Source organism: Fundulus heteroclitus, chromosome 3, assembly GCF_011125445.2.
Source record: "Fundulus heteroclitus isolate FHET01 chromosome 3, MU-UCD_Fhet_4.1, whole genome shotgun sequence".
In the NCBI taxonomy this organism is placed as follows: Eukaryota; Metazoa; Chordata; class Actinopteri; order Cyprinodontiformes; family Fundulidae; genus Fundulus; species Fundulus heteroclitus.
Genome location: NC_046363.1, coordinates 41,235,445 through 41,262,206, shown reverse-complemented (window position 1 = coordinate 41,262,206; position 26,762 = coordinate 41,235,445). Strand labels below are relative to the sequence as shown.

Genomic DNA, 26,762 nt, shown 5'->3' with positions numbered 1-26,762 from the left:
TGTTGACTGCGCAGCCTGTGCAAACAGATTTATGAGCATCAAGCCTGCACCTCCTTCATTACTGTCACCGGTTGCTCCCTTAGGTGGCTGATTTACTCCTGTTGATGTTTGCTTAAATTCACCCTAAACTTCATCACAGCGCTCCTTTTCTTAACATGCACTCACTGCATCCCAAAACTCAACACTGTATATTCACTGGTAAAACTTTCAAACCTTGATTTTTTTCTTGAAAATCTGGATCTATGATTTTATAGTTGGGTGCTCTGGGGGCTCACAAGCTGGGATGTAGATCAAACACAGTAGAGATTAAATAAAAATGTTGGATATAGCCACTAGTAGTTTCCACTTTGTGTCTAACAAGCTTAGGTTTATGAGATCAAAGTATGCTTGTAGGAAGCTTATGACAAAATGCAGGTATTCTGCAAATATTACATTTTTATCAGCAACTCCTTTGTCAACAAATTCTCAAGAGTGTTTTTCTATCTTTATGTGTTGTAAAAAGTAATTCCTGCACGCATAATGATGATAGCGTGTGTTGGTATCAGAATATAAAAACTAATGTCTACCTCCCTAACTGAGCTATGACTATAAACTATATATTCATCTAAAACACAATTGTGCCTTATTTATTTATAGATTAACATTTGATATCATGTTTTACGCCTATTTTTCATCCCTGTGAAAAACATTTGAGTCATGCTGTCAGTATGAATAATGCTCTAAAAAGTTTTATTGATGGCAAACTTTATCCTCTCTCGCTGGCAAATCGACCATTGGTCTTTGAGATATTTAAAACTTGAGATTTTTTGTTAATAACCAAACCAAGCTTTAAACTCTAACTCCACATTTTAACCCCTGACTTGTCTGCTGTGTTTCTAAGTCTTTATAACATTGTTCCCTAATTTCTCTGACAAATCTCTTATATCAAGATTAAATAAAAAAGTGACTGCTATATGTCTTTTTTGACTTGAATATCTAAATCTTATCTGATGCAAATTTACATATGTTCTAGCTTCTTAGGGAGTGCTGGACGTCCATATAAACTGCACAGCTGTTTAACTTGAACATTTAAATTTTTGTTTCTTCTCAGGGAGTGTTTATCTGGTAATTTCATGCAATCGTGCAGTATTCTTATATTGTTCTTTAAACTGCTTTTTAGCTTCCTATGAAGTGTTGTTGTTGGGTCCACCCAAAATGAGCCGCTTTTAGTTGGTGGCTCATCAAAAGACTTCATTATGGTTACAAAATGACAATAAAGACTATATATGTTTGGTTCTTGATGGATTAATTTGCTGATTTGAAGGCAATGGATTTAATTTATGGGTATCAAGGTAAATACAAATATACGCCACACTTTTCAGATTATTGTTGTAATTTTTTTTGAAAACAATGTATTTTCTTTTATATTTCTTCAATTTTCCAGCTATGTGTTACATTTTGTTGAGCCATTATTGACAAAGTCATCATAAATTACACTGAAGTCTCTGGAAGTGTCTGGGGGATGTGTAAGGCGCTGCTGAAATCTTGTTTTTGTTGTTTTTTCTAAAAATCATAAAATAACACTAACACTAATGATGAGATGGACGCTATAAATAGATGCATGCTTTCTATTCTGAATTGATGTGTTGCCATACAGTGCTCAAAGACAATAGTTTCCTCAAGAAGCTAAATGTTTTAACTCTCTTAAAGAAACACTGACAATCAAATTTCAAGGTTGGTATTTTTTATTTATTTTTTGATGTATAAAGAAAAGCTGACTATCTGTACACCTTTATCATGTTGATTTGTGTTTGCATTAGGTTGGCTTTCTAGAAACATTTACATTTCTATGAAGCTACTAGATTGCAAGACAAAATGCAAGATTCAGAAACAGGTATAAACAACGAATAACTCAAATTTGCTGTTAGGTTAAACCAAGACTTCTCAATTTTATTAAAAAAAAGAGCTCTGTGTTAAATAACTGGGAGCAAGTGAATGCATTAATTAGGCGTGGTGGGAGCAGCTGAGTCTGACCTATTGCAGGGGGGTCAATCTCTCTTTCCCTCCATCACTGCAACAACAAAGAGGTGGAGAAGAGTGGAGTGGCAGGACAAGTGATGACAGAGCAAGACGTATGAAAACCAAGACAACAAGAAAGGACAAGTTAGACAAAGAGAAAGAGGGAAACGGGAGATGAGGGAGGAGGATGAGAGAGACGAACAGACAGAGAGTGAAAAAGAAGAGGTGAAAGCAGATCTGGGACTAATGGACGACTGTGTGTTCAGAGAAATTAGTGACGTGCAGGCCAAAGTGCCAACGTACACCAGCCGTTTGTTTGACAAATGGATTCAGACCTTGGCATTTGAGCCTAGAAAAACAGAAAGCAAAGACGTGAAGAGGTAAAGTTTGTATGCGTGTGTGTGTGTGTGTGTGTGTCCGTGCATGTGCTGGTGTACCAGGGTGGAGAAGTAATTGCCAAAGTAAGCTGTTTCTATTTACGTAATACTAAGCTACAAACACAGGTTAAAACGCCAGTTCACTTCCCCTGATGTCTATGGTAACCTCAAAAAGTCCCTGTGGCCGGGGTCATCCGTAGGTGCTGTGTCACTCACACCTTCCACATGAGCCACAAAAACACTCAACAAAGAATATAAAAGCCTTAAAATCCAGCCGTGTTTTAGGAACTTGCAAATGTTCCAAGGCTACAAGGCAAACCAGCAAGATCTCTACAAAAGCAGCACAGTTCTACATTTATCCTTAAAGAGCAGCTTTTCAATACAAAATACCAGCAGACTGATTATATTTCTGAAAACAAGGCAAATATGCAGCTCAAGTACTAAGTAACAGTAGATGCTACTAAATACTCTGTTCACTTGTGTTTGGATAAATGATTTTCATCATTATGAATTTTGTTTTCTTGAACCATTATCTGTTAAGGAAGTTGCTGGAGATTGACATTTATTTTCCAGGAGAGACCTGGCCAACAAGGTCTGCCAACAGGTCAAAAAATAAGGGTTTAATATTACCATAAATATAGTTAAACAATACTAAAAAAGTGAGTCATAATAATACATAATGTCACTCTCTAGTGAAAAATAAAATGGCAACATTCATGCATTATGAATAATAATTTCAGAAAGTCACTGCTCCCAACAAACCTAAGTTGTTTACATCCCTGCTAATTTTGCACAGTTTTTTCATTCCTGGAAATAATGTTTTTTTATGCAGAAGTACACATGCATGGTTTGCTTTGCTTTTTAGATTTTTTTCAAGTTCACCAACTCAGTTGCATATTTTTTCGTTAATTTAATTTGCCATTCACTTTGCTGTTGGTGCACTGCAATTTCCCCAACAAAGGACAATAAATGTTATTTCTATTCTATTTCTATTAATTGATCTTACTTGACAACCTTTGTTTATCCTACTTAAAAAACATAAGCGGAACAAACATGTAAACTTGTGTTCCCATTTTTCAGCCCAGATAATGTAGGTTTATTGCTGTAACAACTAGCATGTGAAACTGTCACCTTCAAACAAAGTACAGTACGCCTTATAAAGGTTATTAATGTTGGGTTAATAGCATATTTTTAAGCCAAACTTTGCTAAATATAAACTGTCAGCGATAAGCAGAGCTTTCAGCGGATAAAATAACAATATTTATTGATTACTGTTTTTCAGGTTAGCAGACTACAACAAGACCGCTTCAGGAGCAGAAAGCTTTCACAGGTTAACCACAGAATCCTTTGACCCGTTAGTCTGTGAGGGAGTTAAACCCAAACCAATACTGAGGTTAAACCTCAACCTTTAAAGCAAAAAAAAATAAATAAAATACATCCAAATGTTTATCTTTTTTAGATTTACTATTTTTACATCAGAAACGTGTTATTTGAAATTCTTTGTGGCAATGTACTTGCTTTGTTAACCACCGAATGAGTATTAGAGTTCAACGATACCCAAACCCAGAACCCTTTAAAGATGAATTTTTGATTCTGTAACTTCTTTTCAACACATGGCCAAAAGCACACACATCTTCATCACTCTGAAGACATACACAAACATGTCCCAAACCCCCCCGCTCTGGGGGGGGGGGGGGGGGGTTCTGAAAGTGTGGGTGTATTGATAAAAGGCTCCAGGTCTGCTGAAGGACTCCATTGTTGGCAGCCACTGGGCTCCATACTCACTCTGATTGATGCCAGCTGAGAGAACACAAAGGCACATTTAGCCTGGAGACACACACACACACACACACACACACACACACACACACACACACACACACACACACACACACACACACACACACACACACACACACGCATTAACTAGAGATTAAAGAACACATGTGAACATAAAAGCTACATGTGAATTGGCACACATTCATATATACTCGCATACATAGACAAAAAGCTAGCATAAACAACAAAACTTACACCCAAGATGTTTTGTACACACCTCCTCAAAAGGGACAGACAGTAGTCCAGCAGTAATTCAAGTGTTAACACACAGTAGCTGTACGTTAACAGCTGAACTACTGGTGACCTTAAACAATCTGCAGTTGAAGCTGTAGAGGTCAGGACCTTCTAATGTGTTTGTGATAAAGTCTGGACTCTATTCAATGAACATAAAAAGGACATTTTGCTTCATCTTGGGTGCTTAAATCTGGTTAACGTCTCAATGACAAGGTGCAACTTTGTGGAAGTGTTTTCTTTCGGACCGGTATCAACACGGCCCTGAAATTATAAGCGCAATCTCAAAATGAAGGAATGGAAAAATCCAATCTTTCAGACTTCATTTATCCTTGCGTTTGGTTTTACCTCCCCTGCAAAAGAAGTAACTAACCACACACAGAAAGTCCCACAAGCAGCCGTGTTTGTATATTCACACATCATTGCACTAAGATATGGACAAACATGTAACTGTAGCCACAAGAAATGTAGTGAAAAACCCAAACAGAAAACCATGGGCACCCCTTATCTATGGGGACGCATGATTTACAGCACACACATAAATAAATATATACAAACGATGTGGCTGGGGTTTAAAAAAATACCCCAAAAAAGGTGACTGTAGGGGAGGAGGTTTGAGAAAGTGACAGAAAAATTTCAAAAGGAAGCTGAGAAATCTGAAAACAAAAAAATAAAAAAAAAATTGCAAAACCAGGACATTTACACATGTAGGTCACAGAATTCAGTGCATCGGCAGTGATTTGAAACTGAATGCATTTAGGAAGAAAATTACCCAAAAATCCCTGAAAACCAATTGTTTTCCATTTTTAAGTATTGCATATGATGTTATTTGGAATTAAGGTTGCTCCTGGATCCCATGCTCTCTAGTTTCTTTCCATAAACATAACTGTCAAGAGTTGAGTTTTGGTTTGTGGACCAAGTTGCAGACAAGAACTTGGAAAAGGTATGTTGTAGTTAAAAGTATAATTTAATAACGAAGAACCGAGGCTTACAGGCAGACAGGAAAACAGGAACCAGGAGCAGAACAAAATGAAGACCAGAACCCGGGTAGCATTGGAGAGGACCTGAAAACTGAGTAAGGTTAAGCTGACTTATAAAGGGGAGGAGACGGGAGGAACAGCAGGTGGATCGAATAAACAGAGGTGAGAGGAGAGAAGGCAATGGGGTACCGCGCACGTGACGTCACCGTCTCAAGAGCAACGCCCCTTTTGCCGCTTAGGTAGGGCATACAGGAGAGAAAGCACGGATAACCCAGCTATTACAAGCGCAACAGAACCAGCGATATGACCGACTTTACAGCCGTTAAACTTTCCCAAGACGATGTCCCAGGCACACGGTTTACTGGTCGCACTGTCGAAGAACACACCAACCTTCAGCTCAAACGATGGCTTGAGGTTCGAGGGCTTAAAAAGACTGGAAAACTGGCCGAGTTGATGAACGGTAAGCTTTGTTTTTTTTTCCTGCGCGGCGATCATGGCAGCGTCGGCCGTTTTTTTTTTTTTGTTGTTGTTTGCAATCACCGTCCAGGGATCGGTATATGTTTAATGTTTGTCTCATTTGAAATGTTTTTGAGTAAGCTATCCTGGTAGCAGGCTATCATGTTAGCGCCTGCTACCATGATAGCCTATATGCTGTCATGGTAGCAGGCGCTACTTTATTAACATGTCGGCCACCAAAATACTCTTACCTTGACTTGATGTCGCTGGAATTGGGTCAGGATGTTCTTCGGTTGGGCCCTTTCCTCCGACAAAATGCTTGCTACATATGTACTTGAATTTGGTAACTTTTTCCGGGTTGAACTGTTGTGTAGGCCGACCGCCCCGGTGTACCAAGCGCACATATTTCTCCTTGGCAGTCTTGAAGAAAACATCCTTCATATGCGGCCGATCAGCGTAACTCGAGTCGCTGTTGCACGTTCCATAGCAACAATGTTTAAAAACCATGGTCTTAGATTTGGAAAAAGCAGTCGTTTACCGAGTAAAACCTAGGCTAACGCACGTCTCTTTTACAGCAAAACAGCGGCGGGTTTCCGGAGTTTGCCCCACTGCGTACCACGTGATGTGACGTCATCGTGACGTTGTGTTTCTAAAAATAGCTCGCGCGCGGTACCCCATTAGGCTGAAGGAGAGGGAGGGCAATGAATTGGCAGGGGACAGACGAAAAGAGAATCTAACAGGGAATCATGACGAATGGCCAGACATGACTAGATTACCTAACAGAACCAAGGATGGGCAGGAAAAAACAGAAATAAAACAGAAACATGGTTAAAGTACCAAGATCTCCAAGAAGAGAAGCTAACGAGTGATAGAAACAAGAATAAATAGACAAATAAAACTAAAGGATGTAAACACAGACTGCAGGATCTCAAGGAGCAACAAGAAAAAAAAAACTCATGGGAATCCTGACAATAATAGGATGATATTTTAGAGTCATTAGGTTTTAGTGAGAATCGGAATGAAAGGGCAAAAACATTGCAACATATCCTTAGATCAGCACTGAATCCAAAAACATAAATCTACTCCTGTGAAACATCATTGCCAGTTAATGAAAGTCAACATGACTGCAAGAGGAAGAATATAAAACATCTGTTTTCTGCCAATGTTTTATCTCCACGCAGAATGACAGTAAAAACAGCTTAGAGTGTTTTTCAGTGTACATTTGTGTTTGATTGCCTTCCCACTGAGCTGGAATATTAGATGTTTCCTGTTTGGTCAGCCAATGCAAACAGCACGGATCAACTCCAAAAACACACACACAGCATCAGAGTGAGCGAGGAAGACCATTTAGGTCATTTTTATCGTGGCATGGCTGCAGCAAGAAGCAAAGCTTCTGTGAATAAACATGTTTTTGTGATATCAGAGGAAAAAGGACAAATTGGTTTACGATAGAAACTTTTAGCTCAGATTACCAACTCTTCACAACCAAGGTATGCACAATACACTCTCTGAATTCACCTTTAAGGGCTACAGAAGCAAAAGACTACACCAAATGCCACTGCTGTTGGTTAAAAACAGAAAACTGGGGCAACAATTCACAATGGCTCCGAATCCAAAGTGCGGACCACTAGACTTCAAAAACAACAGAGCTAGGAGCAATCGCTTGCTTTTCTTAGGAGTGAAAAAAGGGTTTTCAGGTCAGGAAAGAAGGAAAGGCTCAGAAATGCGCAGAAAAGACTGAGGAGGTAGGTCAGAGAAGCAAAAAACAATTACAGGAGGAAAATGGAGATCTAACTGGAAGACAACAACATCAGTGATGTCTGGAAAGGCCTAAAAACCACCTCAGGTCACAAACAGAACACCCAGGCTATAGGTGACTTAAGATGGGTGACATAGCTGAACCAGCACTTCCTGAGGTTTGACCAGCCTGCATCCCAACTCAGCCTAACATGCTGCAGCCACCCTAATCTGCCTGTTCTTCCACCCATAACTGCACAATGTTCAGCTCTCAGCTGCCATCCCCGCCCTGCGCTTTGGATGACTCCACTAATGAGGCCCCCTCCGTCCCCTGGGTGTTCACCTGAACCAAAAACCAGACTGGACTCATAACACTGATGCTCTTTACAGGAAGGGTGAGAGCAGACTCTACCTGCTGAGGAGGCTGAGGTATTTTGGAGTGCAGGGGGCGCTCTTGCTTTAACTCGGTGGTGGTATATCAGCCATCTTCTACGGTGTGGTTTGTTGGAGCAGCAGCTGATCTGTAGCTGAGAGGAAGCTGCTGGATAAGCTCATAAGGAAAGCCATGTCTGTCCTGGGATGCCCTTGCTGGAGACGACCATCTGCTGAAGGATACCTCCAGCAGGGTTTTGCACAAAGTCACCAAGATCAAATCAGTTCCAACTAGTGTGAACATGACAGAGTTCACGGTACCCCAGCTGAGTTTCCCTCCAGTTGAGAGCAGGACTAAGACGGCAAAACTCTGGAGCAGAAACGCAAGTTGATTCAGAAAACAATAATTAAGGTAGCATCTCTTCTTTCCTGTTCTATCCCTGGTGTTCTGGAACTGGAAGATGATGAATCAAAAGATGGTATAACAATGACCCGCTCACGTTAATGTTGGGTCTTATAATCTAGTGTTCTCGACCCATTTCATTACACTGCTGAGAAACCGGTGAATGTTTGATTGAAAGTACAATTTCCTATTCACAAAACTCACGTCTTCTCAGTATCAGGCTGTAGAACTGGTGTTTTCATCTTTGTTTAAATCTTGTTTGTTTTTAAGATTACTATTACTTAATATCCTTAGAAATGAGAATAATAGATGCAATCTTGATTAATTTAATAATAATAAGCTCTCAGTGGTTCTTCCCAGATAATCCTTGAGAGATTCATAATTATGTTAGTTACGCAGAATACAGTTTAACTGAGAGAAATGTATAGAACCTCTTTTCTTATACAGAATTGTTGTGTTAATGTGTTTAGTTTTCAAGTCACTGTAAATATTTCATCATTTAGACAGAGTTTAGATGCATTTTATTTAAGTCATGAGACTCTTGAGACTCTCTATTGAAAAAAGTTGAACATATTTTATCACTGGATACACAGAACGATGCAAAACAACAGAGGAGGTGCAACATTAAATAGGAAAAGAGTTTTCAAAATATGAATACAGAAAAATATAATACAAAAAAAACCCAAACATGAATACAGAAAATGCAAACGTATCTGGGAGAAGTTCACATCCGGGTCAAATGCCAGTACCAGAGATGACTGTGTGCACACTTATGCATGTTGAGGCTCTGTTTCCTTGTCTTAATTAAAGAGGCAATTAGTATATCATTTTAACGACAGCTGGAAACACACAATCCATTTCCTCGTGCACGACGGGTAATACACACTCTCATACGGATACAGTTACATATGCAAGCACAGAATCTGGAGGAATTAGAGACACTTTCCAACACTCTCTCATTAACATCAACTATGGGAGCTCAACTCCCATAAGGATAAAAGTGCTTTCACATACAGAAGACCACATTCCCTTTGTAATTAAAGCCAAGTTTCAGATTTACAGTTTTATTTAATAAAATGTGGGAGTTATAAGGCTTAAATATCTGAATATGTCCTCCATTAGCTTGTTTGTTATTTTATAGTATAATGTTTGCTGCCAAGCACGTGCATAGACAGACATAAAATCACTGGAGAGACACACAAAGTGTACAAAGACAATACATTTTAAAGAGACTGAAAGGGACATTATTTCCCCCTGTTCAGTGGGCAGAAAACTTTATAACGGGATGCTGTAAATATCACAATTTATAACAGGTAAAAGTTTTCGGAATACTTTCTGAGGATCCCTAGCAGGTCAATAAGTCTGAGATGCACTAACAGGAAAGGTAATTTAAGGCTTTGAAGCTGAGCAGTAAAACTTTAAGATGATTGGGAACCTCTAAGATGCTACCTCCCGGGATTTATTGTAAATCTTTGAACTCTGTCAGCATCGTAACGTCCGTAGAGGCTGCAGCAGGGTAGTTTTCAGATTTACTTTAAGCAATAAGAAAGACAAAAAACCTACTGGCTTGTCATCTTTACAAGTGCTTTCGCTTTTCTCTCTGAAGACAAAAAAAAAAAATCATGCTTTACTGCATATTAGAACACATTGAATCACAAAGGTCCTCATAATATCAATATGCGCACTATTGCAATCACAAAGAACTGCAAAATGTGATCAATGTCTATATTTTCAGTGTCATTCATGTACACTCTATAAGACCTCTAAAGCTCACATAAAATGGTTCAAAAATTGTAGTGATGGAAACTATTTTAAAAATGTGACTTAATTGCAACTAATCTTATTGTTGCCATATTAAGCAATAGTGTCACAATTGCATGTTTTCTTCTGATGTTGTAAAGACATAAATGTTGGTTTAGTTTATGTCTCAAGCTACAAGGGATTTCTGTTTTTTCTTTTATTATTCATTACTACTTACTACTCTGTTAGCTTAGAATCTGTGGCTAAGCTAACGGAGTTCTTCTTTCAGCAGAACAAAAAACAGAAAACACTAAAGACAATTTTTCCTGTAAAAATAAACTGTGCCAATATCTAAATGGCTAAATTGAAACGTAAGAAGGAAATATAGACATAGGAAGGAGACGGAGCAATTCTTCAGGCAGTTAGTGGGCTGATCAGCATCTCTTTTGTCTCTGTGTCAGATAAGCCGACAGACAGACAGTAACCACTATTGTCTGAGGTCAAAACAAACATAGGCATACAATACTGATAACACTGTCTGTCTACACTCCCACTGATACCAGGGCAAGAGATAAGAAAGAGATAGAAAGAGAGAGAGAGACACACAGAGAGAAATAGAGGAGAGTAGAGGGGCTGAGTGAGAAACTTAGATGAAGACAGAGAATATGTCCAAAAGATCATTGTTTCACATCTTATTTCAGAGTTAAAGAAGATGAGAAGAAACTGTGTGATTAAATCTGCCAACTGAACCTGATCAAATCTCTGATGTTGTATCATATGTTGTGGAAAGCTTGGAATAAACCACTTTCATAACCATTAAGCTTTCTTTCACTTACTGAACCTAAATCTGGGAAGGAATTAGCTAAAGCTGCTCTCACATTGATGCTCATCTTATGCCTTAGACATCCTTATTTATATTTCAATTTACGTTGTAGGTCCAAGCCAATTGTATTAGGCATATATGTTTTGGAAGCAACCACATTGCATGGGTATTAGGATGACTGTAGAAAATTTAAGTTGTTCTACTGTATAGAAGATAAGAGTATTATTTTCAGAAATGATGCCATCACCTCATCTTTTGATGTTGTGTATGTTTTCTAAGTTTTAACTTACTTTTCTTATTTTAACATACAGAACTTTGGTCACCCATGTGGTTTTTAAAATGTGCTTTAGAAATAAACATAGCTTAAAGCTTAATGGTCCTCTGCCGTGTCAGCTACTCCAAGCAATCAGCATGTCGAGGTGAGTGCATCTTCATCACTGTCAGATTTAGTAATGTTCTCATTGGGTTTTTGCTATGACAATGGCACAGCACTTACATATATTCTATGGAAGTGTTTTACATTTATATTTTACAGTCTATGTGCTTTTTATGAGTCATCTCTTGGTCCAAAAAGGAAAATGTCCAAACAGAATCAGAGGAAGCCTGGTTCAGTTAGAGATCAAATTATGTATGCGACCGCATCAGATGCATAGTAAGATGGAACATCATGCAGTTAAAATCACATATCTTTATATGGTATAGAAATGCTAAATAAATAACTAATATTGCAAAAAAATTAGAAGCTACATCAATTATGCAAATGTAAATAGGACAAATATTAATGATGACAATATTGGAAAATCTACACACAAACATTTAATATTTTCTTTTAATAAAATGGTAATAATTGTTGGCCATTGACATATTTTGGAGTTATTAAGTTACAGTTTAAAAACTTTGTTTTTGTTTTTTTCCACTGGTCTATAAGCAAAAACAACTCAAAATCCATATCTACTTGAGAACTAACTAATTATTCTATGTATGTATGTATGTATGTATGTATGTATGTATGTATGTATGTATGTATGTATGTATGTATGTATGTATGTATGTATGTATGTGTGTGTGTGTGTGTGTGTGTGTGTGTGTGTGTGTGTGTGTGTGTGTGTGTGTGTGATATTGGTTAAAGCTTTTATTAACCTGGTACCAGCAAAGATTTGACACAAACTGAACACAACATGCAGGTGGAAGCAGAGGATGTTCAGTAAAACCAGGTTACAGAATGAACAACATAGATTTATCATGTTACAGGGAACTATCTGTCCACTCCCATCATCTTATAGCAAAAAGCAGAAATAAAAACACACACACACACACACACACACGATTAAGACTATTGAGTATAGTTATTAAATTTCATCATACTGCAAATACTTCCTGAGCCGAATAAGTGCTGCAGATCAGGTGACCATTGCTTTTTTGAGTGTTTCACTTGTTTCAAGGTGATCTATATGACTGTAACAGAGAGGGTATCTCAATGCAGAAAAAAAAGAAAAAATACAAATAATAAATGGGCTTCTTTTGGCTGCTGAAACATTGGGTTATGATTTATGAGGCTGTCCTCCACCAAGGAGCTGACAGGCCTCTTGTGTTTTGAATAAAAGAGAGAAAGAGGCCCTCTGCTTTTCGTTGACACACATGTTCACACAGTCACAAAGAGCTTTATTCTGAACTGACAGATTATCCATCACTCTTCATCCTCCCCTTCCTCAATCGATAATGAATATAGCTTGTCTCACTTGTCCGTTTAAAATCTAGGCATATGAAAACACAAGCCAACTGACTGTGTGAAATCCTTGAAAACACACACAAACGGGTACGTCACATTAAGTGTAAGGAAACCAATATATATCTGGAAGTGGAGAAAGAATTATCATTAAGTAACTGGAGAAAAGATTATTTACTTGTAGTGAAACCAGAGAGCGGTGTTTGATCTTACAAGATTGCCACAATATTTCTTGTAAAGTCTGTCTGGGGAAGAGCTATATTAGTGTCTGTGACTTCATCTGGTGAAGTGAAACCTTTATTATGAGGCCTGGATATAAAGGGTGTTCTTTAAAGGAGCTATAAGCGAAATGTCATTATTTTAGATAGAGAGAAGTAAAAATCTTTTTAGATGTACCATGGTATGAGGTCACACACCATCTTTCTCTGCTGTTCTCCAGTCTCTTGTTTAGAAGCCGGGCTGGCCACACGTGTGTGTACGTGTATGTGAACAGCTGCCACTCAGGACTTACCTCTTCTCTGCCCGTAAAATCCCACAACCAGAGCAGTGTAGCGTAGGCACAAGATGGCAGAGGGGACGCCCAGAGGGTCAAAACGTTCTCTTGCTAGCAGCATTAGAAAGTCCTGAGTTACTTACTTTTCCACTAGAAATGTTTTGCCAAAAGGTGGGGCTGTTTTGTTGTGTATTTATCGGTTGCAATAATGGTCTTACGGGGTGACAGATGAGAAGGGGATGAAAAATGGGTGCCGGGTTGCAGCTGGAGTGGAGGTAGAGAGGGGCGTGGCTTGTCACACATCTTGTTTTGGTCTACAGACAGTGCTTAAGCTGTCAAATCACTTATTGCTTCTTCAAGCTCAACAACTGTCTTAGTTTGACCTCTTTCTTTCAAAAGAATAAAGAAAGTAGTTCTTTAAGTGTTTAGTTGCGTTGGTAGAGTTGATTAATAAAGTTGGCTCATTCGTCGAGCAGTGATTGCATATCAGCAATCTGTCTTAAGTTATAAAATAATGATGTCAAGTTCAGTTCATCATGCAAAACATGTTTTCTTTCTGAGGAAAAGCCGCCAACTGCATCATGTCACTGACCAGCAATCCCTCCTCTGTAGCCAAGCCAACTGGGGGTTTGAAAAGACAGGGTAGTCACAAAAAATAAAATACAGAGGCCAAAGTTTAGGAGTACTTTCCATTTTAACAAAAAGTATAGCAGTACTAGCAGCAGTAACTCATATAGTGGTTTCAGGTAAGACAGAAACACAGCTAAACAAGCTCTGAGACAAAATCCATGGGATTAGAAACAGAACATGGATAGTGGCAGCAATAGCTTCTGTTGCTTTGTCCAGGAAACAGAAATAGTTGATAAATTGATAAACCTTTATTCTATTTGTGAAAAGACTAAAAGTGAGGATTTTCAACACTTTTAAAACTTAAGATAACACAGAAATAAAAACCACAACCTGTAGACCTAGTCCAGTCAAACATGAACTAGAATATTTTGCACAGTATGATTCAGTATGTTAACATAGCGTCATAGCGAGGAATTTCAATAAAAAAAAAGCCAGTACTGAAAATTGCTTTTCAAATCTCAACAACGTTCTACCTTTTGACAACCTCAATGACTAAATCTGTTAAAAATGTGTTTAACACAACCATTCTAAACAGTCGTCAAAACAGACATGTTAGATACACCCAGGTCACATCTTAAAACTAGGACCTCCAGAAAAAATTCACACACATCCAAACCGTTAAAGAATACTGCTTTTTTGTCTAAAACATTAATGCACAGTTGCATCAATGTACTGGGTGGTCCCGAGGGCCCAGAGGCCCTAGAAGGACCAGGGGACCAAATTACAGAGCATGACCCACCGCAGTGTCACCCAAACCTGGGATTAACACCCGGGCTGAGTCCCAGGCCGCCAGTAGCCCTGAGCTGTGTGAGCTGACCTCAGCAGGTCCAGAGGTGACCTTGAACACACAAGTACATGTGCTAGTTAGGGCCCACCCAGGGCTGAAGTAATGAGGGGGTTTGGCTGATCCAGCTGGATGGTGGTTGGACTGGAGATTTCAGCTACTATTAGACTGCTTATCTGGTTTCCTGAAATATCCAGATTTTGCAAAAACATAAACCTGAGACATGTTATTGTTCACACCTGCCAACACAACGGGTTTCATTCGAGCTACAAGAACACAAGCATCTCCCCTTTTACCTAAACAAAAATACTTTTACAGAGCATCCTGACTTCTGCTGCTGTAGCACCTGAATTTTCACAGGTGTCTCTTTTGTATTCCCTAAATGATTTTTTTTTTTTTTACATTAAACCAAAGAACAAAGAATGATGTGTTGAAAATATGTCCATGTGCTGCAACCTGCAAATCCCTTGCAGACATAAGAAGGGTGTTCTTACAAAAATACATATCAAATTTACCAGTTCTCATGTCTGAGAGAAACCTTCAGAAATGAAAACCATGTGTGAAATAAAAATAATTTGACTGCAGGTTTTGCGCTCCAGTCGAACTGAAAAGACAGCCGTTTGTTCAGCTGTATTCATAAAATATTACCCAAATATTTAAAAAAAGTCCCTAACTAGAGTGCAAAAGATTTAGCTCCAACAAACAGTAAATAGCTTAATTGGTTATCTGAATTAAAGAAAGAGATCTGGAACCTGTCAGTTAGAGTAATAAAGTTCAGAAAATGCTGAATAATGAGGGAGACTTGACATTTTTAAAGCGTGCAGGGAAAGTTAAAACCATCTGGATGTCTGACCAGGTGAAAGGAAACTACAGGGAGGAGATGGAGGATGTGAGTCTTAAACACGCACACAAACACAAGCACATACACACATAAACACGTCATTAAGAGATAGACACTTTCAGAAGTGTGGTTCCAGTCAAAGGTCAAATAGATACACTGACACACTTATGCCCTAAAGCAAGGCATTTAAATCAATTCAGGGTGAAACGCTCTCAGAAGCACACGTGGTTTTGACACAAACACCCCTGGACAACCTCCCAAAGAGACTCTGCGTGAACACATACAGCTCACGCAGTTAGCAAGTGAGTATTAATACCATGCGATGTGTTTTAACCCAAGGGCGTTTTTCACGGTAACAGCTGCAAGTTCAGTGGAAGTCCATTTGTGCATTTTTGGGTTAAGCCTTCATTAATGGCCAAAATATACATGAACTCTTTTTGGCCTATTTGAGAGTTCATAGGTTTAAGAAAACTCACTGACACACCTGCAGCACAGATCTTCTCATGCATTTGTTCTCAGAGGTTCATCAGAACACTAAATCAGCTGAATTTCTCCTGAATGCCTCGCATTTATTAAAAGCATCAAAACAGAAAACTCCCGGTTTCATTTTTGTTTTCTGTACACAAAAATGGTTTCTTGGCCAGGACTCTCAATCGGACTTTCATGGTGAAATAAAAATTAATAAATAAGTAAAATAAAATAAATAAAATGAAAACCTGAGTAGGGTTAGGGGCCTATGGTTAGGCAAGGGAGGCCTGCAATGCTTTAGATTCTGTTGTAACCTCCTCGATGAGTCCAAGCATTCTCGGAGTAATTGTGGTAAACTGGCCAATCCTGAAAAGATTCACCCCTGTTCCACGTTCTCTTTGTTTTAGGCTAATGGCTCTTACTGGTGTTGGCTGAAGTCCCAAAACCTTAAAAATGGCTTTGAAATCCTTTGTTCTTGAGCACAATGTGTTGCTTTTTAAGATATTTCAGCGTATTTTATGTCGGCATAATGAAAAGAAGGGTAGAAAATGAAAAGACACTTGTTTGCTCTTCTTCATCTGACAGCTGAAAACTCACATAAACTTATTGAGACACACAAGCCCCATGGTTTAGTTGAGAAAAAAAAAGCTGAGAATGACTGTAATCACAAAAACTACTGTGATAAAGTGTTTTTATTATCAATTATTCTGGTTTAATTTGAACACTAAGTTTAAGTTTAAATTTGTTTTAGTTTTTTTCTAAAATACGGCCAGCGAAAGTTTCTTTTGTTGTTGTTAGTTTGCATATTTCTTTCGTCATAAGTATGTTTTTGTTGTCTCAAAAAGAACTACATTTTGTGTGTTTTTCTCTACAGTTTTCATTTTAAATAAAGAAACTATTGAAGGGATATCAAAATAATTAGTTTATCCTCTTTAGCTTGATATCGACTGAGAATATTTTGGATTGATGCAACTAAATTTCAAATTTGTGTTAGAAACAATTATTTACCTCCTATTAGAAGTTGTCCAGTCACATCAAAGTACAGCTCATATACAAACAGATCCCTAGTATAATTGTCATTATAGACAAAAATAAATAAATACATAGCATAAATTGTTTTATTTTACTTTCAAAACCAGCTATGCCTGTGAAAACAGATTTGTGGGTATCAGTGTCTTTAAGCAAATAACACACAAGTATTCTCTGCCACAGAGTAAAGACGTTTAAAAATAGTTTTTATTTTTAGTTTTTCCTTTTGTAGCTAGGTTTAAGGTCTGTTTGTTAGGATTTGTGGACAGTGGTTGCTTTTATTTACTGTGGAGACAGGAAAGCAGGCAGAGGGAAGGATGACATGAAGCACGCAAGTCAAAGCTAGACGTACAACTAAAACTTCATTTAGTCTTTCCATATGAGACACCTATTCACGTGGCCTCTCAGCTTCCTCTGGGACATTCTGTAGTCCTGGGGTACTACAAAAAATGGTGTATCACCACCTTTGGGTTGAAATCCAACTATAGTGGAAATTTCACACCATAACTGGACTCAGTTTTAAACTGTAGACTGAAAAGTTAATATTAATTTCTTTCAATAGACTTTATTTCATCAGTCTTCTATGGTGCCTGAGAGGTGCAAATGCACTGCAAATACAAAAAGTAATCCCAACACAAAAAATAGGCGAACACACAAACCACATGCATTTGAAAAATGCAGCAAAAGATTAACGCTGCAATCACAGAAACAAGACACCCAAAGTGCAAACATGCTGCAAACACAAATGATGCTGACACACAAACACACAAAACACATGCAAAGGCAAAATGCTGCAAGTAGCTAAAACAACTGCAGGTTAGGAAAGTGCTCCAGACCACTAGGGGGTGTATGACCACAAACATACACCCCTAGAAGTAGATAAAAAGATAAAAAAAAATAAAATAAAAAAAGAAGAAGAAGAACCTAAAGCCATTGTCCCACAGCGACCAGCTGGCGTGTCACTGTAAAAAAGAAATTGCCGTTTTTACTCATGTATTGCAGTTTGTTCATTATTAAATCCTTTGTTGCAAATCCCCATTTTACACCTTCCAATGTCCCGTTTGGGTCCAATGAAAACCATTAACATGATATTTGTAGCATTTGTTTAAGCCAAAGCGTTCAAACACCAGTTATGTACTGAGTTGAACAAACACTAATCATATAATTTTAATTAGATGCATATTCGAGATAACCTCAGGTTGTCTGTTCATAAAAATATCTTCAAGTTATTTTCAGAATGTTCTCCTCATATGTGCTTTTTGTTGCCAATGTGTATGCGGTCTGTGGTGTACTGTGTGTCCATGTGTGTTTGTGGGGGGGACAGTGTTTAGTCTGAAGCCATATTTAGTCTCTCTGGTCCTACGAGGAGGCCTATAATCACACAGGACCTTTCTCTCTACTCATTACACACACACACACACACACACACACACACACACACACACACACACACACACACACACACACACACACACACACACACACACACACAGATACACACACACACACACACACACACTTTATGGCCTGTCATTAACATTTCACACCAACCTCCCAGGCAGTGCATGTACAAATGAATAAACTGAAAAACAAATATGGCAGGTTGTTTGGATGCAAACACACATAATTAGGCAACCATGAAAATGCACAAAAACATTTGTTAGGATGAACAAAAAATGCAGCGCATGCATGCATATGCAATGTGGCATATGCATGCAGTTATATAGAAAGGAGTGTGACATGTAAGATCATGTCTGATATAATATATAAAGTTGACTAAAATTTAAGACTACATGGAATAAAACCTTAAGAAATTTTTCATGAACATGGCTAAACACAAACTGAAAAGAGGACACAAGTAAAGAAAGAATAAGTAAAAAAAAAAGTTTAGCTGCATAAAAAAATTACAGTCAAATAATTTACCATTGCAATCAGCATTCCAGTCACCAATTAATGCATTGGTGACCAAAACATGCTTATTTTTTATCTTGATTGGACCAGACCGCAAACTCAATTTCTGATCAATGGACACAATGTAAGAACCACTACTGGGTTGTGTGGACAACAGCACTCTGCAGTGTTCAAGAAGAGTTACTGCTATATTTATTATCAGTGAGGTTTTTAAAACCAAGTTAAAGGAAGCACCGAGATACAAGAAGATATTTTAAAAAGGAAGTTGTATAAGCCCATTGAATAATATGTCGAGATATGTCTGCAACACGTTTAGCCTGCACAAGAGCGAGAGAGAGCAAAACATTCTGCAGACAGAAGAAGAATGGTTGAGGTACACCTAAATTGCTCTGTTTTATTCTTTAGAGAGTTTAACCTCGGTCTCTAATGGAAAAGGCTGGATTTAGATGTTTTTTGAAAGTTTTTTGGTATATCTGAAAGTTAAGGCAAGGACCTGGGGTCTCATTTATAAAACATTGTGTGGAATCAATACTAAAAGTGTACGTATGCCAAGAGAAAGAAAACGGCGTACAGCAAAAAGATTCAGATTTTTAAAAGCATACGCACGCACACCAGCACATAATTTTCCTTTATAGATCACAACCATGCCTGAACGTTTGCGTACCTGGTACCGCCTCATGTTCTGCCCTTTACGCGCCCAGATTCAACCATAAATGGTCAATGTAAAGCACCTTGTGAGTGTGTGTGAAAAAATGGCTCAGCTGATCTTTTCATGGTGAAATGGCACTGAGAAAAAGCAAAGAAATTGTGAAAATAAATGACAGAGAGATTATTGAATGTGTAAATCAGAGGTAAAAGCACAGATGCTGCCCACATTAAAAGAATTTGTTAAAAAGTTAAATTGATTGCAGTGTTAAAAGCTGGATGACCGCCATCCAGCTCCAAGGCTGTGCTGTCAGATCAACAATCTGAGGAGGGAGGGAGACCAGGAGGAATTAGAGGTCCCCCCACCCCCTCAGGCTGTTTAGGAAGCTGATGGGATGCACAGAATGCTACATGGTGAGCACTCACCTGCTGCTCTCTTGAGTTTGGACCCAGAAATTGGGCGGTTGGAGCTGTTCCCCAAGGTTATACCAGAATGCAATGCTTGTAATGTAAAGCTGCATATTAACCAGTCATCTTCATTGGTCAGAAAATCTTTGATCGCTGAAACCGCGTTCCCTCCTAATTCTCCCATTTTCAGGTCCTCCAGCAGTGCCAATGCATTCACCACTTAGCATTACACATGACTGAGTGTGTTTGGCCGTTTAGAGCAATTAAAATAATTGCTGCACACATTGTCACAATTTATCTGTGATAGACGTCACCCTGGTGATCATCAGGGAGAGGAATGTGATGGTAGAAAATCCCGATTCAATTCAATTCAATTCAATTTTATTTATATAGCGCCAAATCATGAAACATGTCATCTCAAGGCACTTTACAAAGTCAAGTTCAATCATATTATACAGATTGGGTCAGATTATACAGATTGGTCAAAAATGTCCAATCCAAAACGATCAAATGTGCGGCATTTTATTTCAGATTTCAGACGGCTTATGTGCATTCTTTATTTAAACGTGCTTTTGTGTAGTTATGTGTCACCAGCGCAAGCATTAACAACACTGCGGTTTAGAATGGTTATGATGAAATCAATCTATGATTAAAGTCTTACATTGAGCGAAATTGGAAATCTGAGAGGAATCGTGAGGCAGTTTGGCTGCAATTCACTACTTCACCATCTGCATCTCCAAAATGAGCGAACGCCTGGGTCAGAGCTGCCGTGAGGACGGCACACTTTCATGTCAAGTTTCAGGCCACGTTTTGGACAAGCTTTATAAATGAGACCCCTGAAATCTTTGAGATTTATAAACAGACTGCTGTTTTTGTCATGCTGGCCTACTAACCATACTAATAGCTAATATAAAATGCAAAGCTAATTTAATAAGTCAATCCTGTACCGTATTTTTTTTTACCATAAACCACACCGGATTATAAGGACCAATAATTAGTTTTCCCAACTGTATAATATCACTCCGCCCCTTCACGTCCACAGCTCTCTCTATCCGTCTCAATATAAAAACGTAACTTTTATATTGAATTAATTTAATAGGTTAATTGTTGCTAGCGCGTACTCTGGGCTGCCTTACATAAATGCACTTCTGGTTTAGACATTACAGTCAGGCAGTCTGGTAGACAGCTCAGGGGTCCTCAGGTAGTGACACAGTGTACCGTAATGCTCCTAATATTCATTGAGCGGAGCGGCTTTGTTGCTAACCAAAGTTGTACTTACACATTTTAATAGATTTTTCAGCGCATCGTACCACATAAAATCAGTCAGTAAACACAACAGTAATCATATATAAGGAGTACCATCAATTTTGGAGAAAATATGAGGATTTTAAGTGAGTCTTATAGTCCAAAAATACAGTAAATCCTTTGTCTTTGCTTAGTAGTCTTGGTGAGACTTATCAATTAGTACCATTCTGTTACAAAATCATCTCCAATCTATAAGTAAACACATTTCTCTTTAACCTTTATTTGAACTAGAAAATAAAGTGTTTAAAGTACATGTTGGTTGTCGATGCAGTTCCAGTGCAAAACAAAAACAAGAGTTTTCAGTTTCTGGCCTCTTATGATGCAGCATGTCTGGTAAAAAAAAAAAGAAAAAAGAGAAAGAAATGTTTTTCAATGTTACATAAGTTCCTAAGGACTCAGGCAATCCTAACAGGTTGTTGTAAAATAAACACACACTTTCCACAGGGTGTAAATGAGTTTTGACTTCCATCCAGAGTCATTAATACATTTAACAAAAGACAGGGTTCACTGACAAACGTATTATGTAACCATGACTCTGAGACTGACAAACCTAACCAACTGCCTCCAGCAGAGACACAACAGGGAGTAACCACATGGTTGTTTTGGTTGCTTGTTCACACTGTGATTTATAGACTCCCACTAAGAATCCCTGAAAGGGCTGTCAGTTACAGGACTGAAAATGATGGAACATTAAAGATAATTTGCCCACGTTGGTTAGCATACCACAGGGGAATACCTGCTCTGTTCAAACACGCAGTTTCAGCCACTGATATAACCGTCTTTTCTAACGCCATAAATATGACCAAGTCAGTTGGACATCAACATCATCATCTTTATTTGTCACCATAACTTTGTGCAATCCAATGAAATGTGTCCTCTTCATTTAATTAATGCCATAGGAAGCAGTGGGCTGTCACTGTGCAGCGCCGGGGGAGCATTTTTGGGGCTAAAAGTCTTGCTCAGGGACACAGAGTGGCAGTGTGTGGGATTCAAACGAGGGAGCTTGCCACCTTCCCAGGAAGAAATTACCCTGCTCTAACCACAAGGACACTACTCGCCTACACTATTTTATTAATGTTGATGTTTTTTTTTTTGTGTTTACTTATGCTTTGTCCTTGTGTCTAAGTTTAAAAATGACACTTGACAAGCAAATCACTACGATTTTAACTAATTTTGTGTCACAACTTGAGATAAGTTTAAGATTTGAGCTGGTTTGTAACAATGTACTGAATGTAACGCTCTTGGGAATGAGTGAGACACAGCTCTGTGTGTGTGCTTGTAGATTACGCTTTGTCTGTTTGTGGTCAGAGACCAAAACAAGGCAGGGTAATCTTGGTAGACGAAACAGACAGACTACAAATTACCACCACACACAGAGACACCACACACACACCAAGTCCCTTTCTCCTTTTCACCTGCTCTTTACTTTCCGCCTTGTTCTTTTTTTCCTCGCTAAATGTTAGCCTGTCATCTTTGGTTTGTGTTTTCCTCCCTCCTGTTATTTTCTTACAGTTAGTGTACACGGGATCATGAATCATGTCAACGTTCTGCAAAACTTGGACGCATATCCTCCCAAAATGGACCTAGGACATCATTGTAAGGACTACTAAAGCAGTATCATTCAGTTTTTTTTTAACTTGGGGTTATTCCAGAAGAACATATTTGCTTGTGGATTAAGAATAATTGAGGAAATGCCCTGTTTCAGAGTGATATAAATGCATCCATTGTCTTTGCACATCCAAGATTGGGTTGTGGGGGTAACAGCAGGGAAATCCAGACATGATTCGCCCAGGCAACACCTACAGCTCATGTGTCCTAAGGCCAGATGGGATATACTTTCACTGAGTTTGGGTCTTCTTGGGATCTTCTCTCCAGTAGGACATGACTAGAAAACCTGCAAAGGGAGCACCCAGGAGCCCTCCTATGGGGCCACTTCACACTCAACACTGGAGGTTATTGCCTGAAGAAGCCACAGCCTCCAGTACCACCACCCATGTCATTGTACACCCATCTAATTAACCAATGAATATCACAGTGCACCTCTAAATAATTAAATATGTATATGACTTCTGAAAATAATTACAAATCTCACATTTTAATTAATTTCACTGTGTAATATTTTAGACTTTATATTATATTCAGTTTCCAAGGTGCTTCTGGTTTCCATTTCAGAATCAGAGACAAATTTATTGCCAAGTAGGTTTGCACTTACAAGGATTTTGACTTGGTGTTGATGGTGCAGACAATATATACACATATACACACACACACAGAATCTATAGCTATTCAGACTAATTTACCCATTGGGTTTGGTGGATTATGAACCCAGATCAAACATATAACTCCATGTGACCTCCAGTTCAAAGATATTAATTATCAGAGTGATTTAACCAAATTTCTTCACAGTAGACTATGAGCAAATTACAGAAAAATACTTTCTATCGCCTGTTGTCCAGCTGGCACAAAATGTACCCTTTGTGTGTATTAGGAAGTCTTTGGTAATTGGGTACAAAAGATTTTTTTTTTAAGAAACTCATTAAGAGGACTTTACAACAGAAAAAAAATACTTTTTTTAAGATTGTTAAAAATAATTATCAGTGGTACTAAACATAATGTATCATTGTGGTAGAAATTATAATGGTTGTTGTGAGAGTAAAATATTTCTAAATAAAGTGATAAAAGTTATACTTTTGCTATTTTTACGCTTAAAATGATAAAAAACATAAATATGTTACATCAAACAAATGGCCCAGTTGAAGGGTAAATAGAATAATTGAGAAATGAATTTAAAGGGCCAGATAGTGCTACCTCCTCACCCGTTTCTTATGTCACATAAAACAAAACAATCAGTTTAATGTTATCTTTTTTAAGGCTGCATTCAGCATTTAAGAAAAAAAACAATGTTAAAAACTTGAACTTAATGTTACTTCTAAGTGTTTTTTATTTCATACACATGAACACAATATAATCTGTTACTCAGATTTGAAATACTGTAAAACACAATCCTTGAACTGCTTTATGTGAATAAAATTAAATACTGAGGAACTATTGAACTATTGTTTATCCTAATCATAAAAAGGCAGCTGAACAGAAAACAGAAAAAAAAGTGAAGAAAATCTTCCGTACTTACAGACTGACACACATAATCACACAGATCTTCTTTATACAAACACACACACAGACAGGGCTTCCCGGTCCAAACTGAGCCACACACTTGATGCAGTCCAGACCGAGGAGACCTGAGAAGCCAACAAACACACCCACACACACACCGAGCCAGGTCTGAGGTGATGGTTTAGGTTGTGGTCCAAGAGAAAACGACACTAATTTAGAGCTAAGGAGCTTTGGCAAGCTGAGACGAAATGCCATAATCTTACAACACTGAGAGCTGAATGCCAGCAATGATAGTGTTCAGTACAAGAGGTCAGTGCTGGAGCTACTGTGACGCTAGCAGAGATAACATCTATGTTCACTTACGCTGCTAATGGGATCAAACACACAGTTAGCTTTGTAACCTGACCTCCATATTGGTGAACCCCACACAGATACATGCACACACATCTCCAGTAATCTTAAAAAATACACCCACAAGAAAACAGACTGCTCAAACTTTAAAAAAAAAAAAAATAACACACACTAAATACATTTTGTCCACAAACATACCTTTGGCAAGACATGTGTACCTGTGAGTGTGTGTAGCAGTGTGTGAAAGTATTGCCCCCGTCGCGTGTGTGTTTGCATTTCTCTCAATGGGCTTCTTTGAAGGAGCCAGGAGAGGAAAAGAGAGGGAGATGTGAGAAAAAAAAGAGGGAGAAGGAAAAAAATGAGGAGAACTCTGGGAATTCACTAAAACAAGATAAATATCCTCGGCTTGGCGTCACATGGCTGCCACACTCTCGCTTACACACAAACGCACATGCTGACACAGACACTGATTGCAGAATAAATATGTGTAATCTTATAAATCAGCCGTTGTTTTTAAGCCGTAGAAACAAGCACACGTGCGCACCCAGACAACAGCCAGAGACGGCGATGTTGACTCTGCTGAAAGTGAACTGATGGAGGTGATCACTCATGCAGGGTCAAAAACATAAGTTTCAACGTTGATACGAACCAAAGATACTGATGTTTTTGACAATTTATTACCATAAACCTTTAACTAAACTTTAATGGTTAAAAATCTCTGAGCAGTGTAGTGACAAACTCACAGTTTAGCTAAATGCTTACTCCCCCCATTAACTTTTAAATAATCAATCTCAAGTGTTTTTTGGCAGAAATCAGTTGTTCCATCAGGAACAGTTTTTTTTCCAATAGTTATGGAAATGTGTTTTATTTGTTATATATATGAAAAAAATAGAGTAAGCAAATTGATTAAAGTTTAACTCTTATTGAACTTATTGTATATTTTTAAATAAAGAAACATAGGAATAGACAATTGTAACATCTTGGAGAATGGGTGGGATTGAAAACGGTGTACTTCTTCAAAAATGTTAATTGCAATAGTACTCTTTGATTTTGTATGAGGAATTAATTTTATTTTCTGTTCTTTACATGTTTGAAATAACTCCATGTGACCTAAACCCAAACGTAATCTCAGACGAGTAATGGAGGAAAGAAATGCAACAAAAGGTACAACTAACCAAGACTTACATTTTCCTCACAGTAACTTTAAAGTGTGAGTCAGCCAACTGTAAAAGCATAACCCCGCATTTAGAGAAATTATGAAAAATGCAACCAAGGCAGGCAGTGTCAAGAGACCCTGAGGGCCAAGACGAAGTGGGGTGAAGTTTGGCAAAGTGAGGCGAACGTGGAACTTTCAAAGCGGTGATAAATACTATCGATGAATGAATACAAATGTCTGATTCGCATCGAGGGCGTGTGACTGAGATGGTTTTATACCTGAACATGGAGCTATGATGACAAAGCCACTGTTCAACCTGAAGAGGGGATCACTAAGATGGTTTTAAGACAAATATTGCAGAAGTAAATAAACTCACATGAAAATAGAAAGCACAGTAACATTACAGTAGCACCCCTAGGCCCAATTTATATAGTTTGTCTGCAAAAAACATTTGGGGGTGAGTTACATTTTAAACAGAGCTGCAGGAATACTTCAACATTAAAAATATGTTAATTTAGAGCAGATAATGTGTTGCTTTTTGCAGGATTACCCGGAGATTAAGATTATACAGGGGTTCACTTGATTTATGAACCAGTGACATTCAAAAGACTCCCGGCTATTACTGGTTTATAACAGCCTGTTCATGTTTGTCGCTGCATAATGGCCACATGGATATCTGTCAAAGTGAACTCTTTGTTGTTCAGTTTGTTCGACAAAAGACAGAGATGTTGAATGTTCATACTTTTAATTAGGTTTTAGGTTAATGACTGACTAGACAGCAACGAATGTAAGAACGTTTATCTTAGTCCTCAGAGGCTTGACTTGGAAAAATATACTGATGAACATATCGGGTTTAACAATAAACAAACTGATCCAAACCTTGAGCTAGCCTATTTGAGAAGAAAAGATGCGACGCACACCGCATCTCATTTCCGACAACATTTC

General features: G+C 38.2%; 2 protein-coding genes across 5 annotated transcripts in view; one reads left to right on the top strand and one right to left on the bottom strand.

Annotated features, from left to right (window-relative positions):
* The window catches only part of LOC105922701 (C-type lectin domain family 10 member A), a 512,726-nt gene that overhangs the window by 323,345 nt on the left and 162,619 nt on the right, over positions 1-26,762 (top strand). The window lies entirely within an intron of this gene.
* Positions 1-26,762, bottom strand: part of bbs9 (Bardet-Biedl syndrome 9) — a 200,519-nt gene that overhangs the window by 89,949 nt on the left and 83,808 nt on the right. The window lies entirely within an intron of this gene.